Genomic DNA, 1,836 nt, shown 5'->3' with positions numbered 1-1,836 from the left:
AACGAAATTTGGAGTCTCCTGGTTAAATTTGAGCCTAACCTAACCTAACCTAACCTAACCTAACCTAACCAACGTAACCTAACCTAACCTCCCCAAATTGCAGGTACTGTAACCTATCGTGGATTAGAGTGATTTACGATCAAGTTTATGTGAGAAAACGAAATTTGGAGTCTCCTGGTTAAATTTGAGCCTAACCTAACCTAACCTAACCTAACCTAACCTAACCAACGTAACCTAACCTAACCTCCCCAAATTGCAGGTACTGTAACCTATCGTGGATTAGAGTGATTTACGATCAAGTTTATGTGAGAAAACGAAATTTGGAGTCTCCTGGTTAAATTTGAGCCTAACCTAACCTAACCTAACCTAACCTAACCTAACCAACGTAACCTAACCTAACCTCCCCAAATTGCAGGTACTGTAACCTATCGTGGATTAGAGTGATGTACGATCAAGTTTATGTGAGAAAACGAAATTTGGTGTCTCCTGGTTAAATTTGAGCCTAACCTAACCTAACCTAACCTAACCTAACCTAACCAACGTAACCTAACCTAACCTCCCCAAATTGCAGGTACTGTAACCTATCGTGGATTAGAGTGATTTACGATCAAGTTTATGTGAGAAAACGAAATTTGGAGTCTCCTGGTTAAATTTGAGCCTAACCTAACCTAACCTAACCTAACCTAACCTAACCAACGTAACCTAACCTAACCTCCCCAAATTGCAGGTACTGTAACCTATCGTGGATTAGAGTGATTTACGATCAAGTTTATGTGAGAAAACGAAATTTGGAGTCTCCTGGTTAAATTTGAGCCTAACCTAACCTAACCTAACCTAACCTAACCTAACCAACGTAACCTAACCTAACCTCCCCAAATTGCAGGTACTGTAACCTATCGTGGATTAGAGTGATTTACGATCAAGTTTATGTGAGAAAACGAAATTTGGAGTCTCCTGGTTAAATTTGAGCCTAACCTAACCTAAACTAACCTAACCTAACCTAACCAACGTAACCTAACCTAACCTCCCCAAATTGCAGGTACTGTAACCTATCGTGGATTAGAGTGATTTACGATCAAGTTTATGTGAGAAAACGAAATTTGGAGTCTCCTGGTTAAATTTGAGCCTAACCTAACCTAACCTAACCTAACCTAACCTAACCAACGTAACCTAACCTAACCTCCCCAAATTGCAGGTACTGTAACCTATCGTGGATTAGAGTGATTTACGATCAAGTTTATGTGAGAAAACTTAATTTGGAGTCTCCTGGTTAAATTTGAGCCTAACCTAACCTAACCTAACCTAACCTAACCTAACCAACGTAACCTAACCTAACCTCCCCAAATTGCAGGTACTGTAACCTATCGTGGATTAGAGTGATTTACGATCAAGTTTATGTGAGAAAACGAAATTTGGAGTCTCCTGGTTAAATTTGAGCCTAACCTAACCTAACCTAACCTAACCTAACCTAACCAACGTAACCTAACCTAACCTCCCCAAATTGCAGGTACTGTAACCTATCGTGGATTAGAGTGATTTACGATCAAGTTTATGTGAGAAAACGAAATTTGGAGTCTCCTGGTTAAATTTGAGCCTAACCTAACCTAACCTAACCTAACCTAACCTAACCAACGTAACCTAACCTAACCTCCCCAAATTGCAGGTACTGTAACCTATCGTGGATTAGAGTGATTTACGATCAAGTTTATGTGAGAAAACGAAATTTGGAGTCTCCTGGTTAAATTTGAGCCTAACCTAACCTAACCTAACCTAACCTAACCTAACCAACGTAACCTAACCTAACCTCCCCAAATTGCAGGTACTGTAACCTATCGT

This window comes from Penaeus vannamei, chromosome 44, assembly GCF_042767895.1.
Source record: "Penaeus vannamei isolate JL-2024 chromosome 44, ASM4276789v1, whole genome shotgun sequence".
In the NCBI taxonomy this organism is placed as follows: domain Eukaryota; kingdom Metazoa; phylum Arthropoda; class Malacostraca; order Decapoda; family Penaeidae; genus Penaeus; species Penaeus vannamei.
This window is presented reverse-complemented; position numbering follows the sequence as displayed.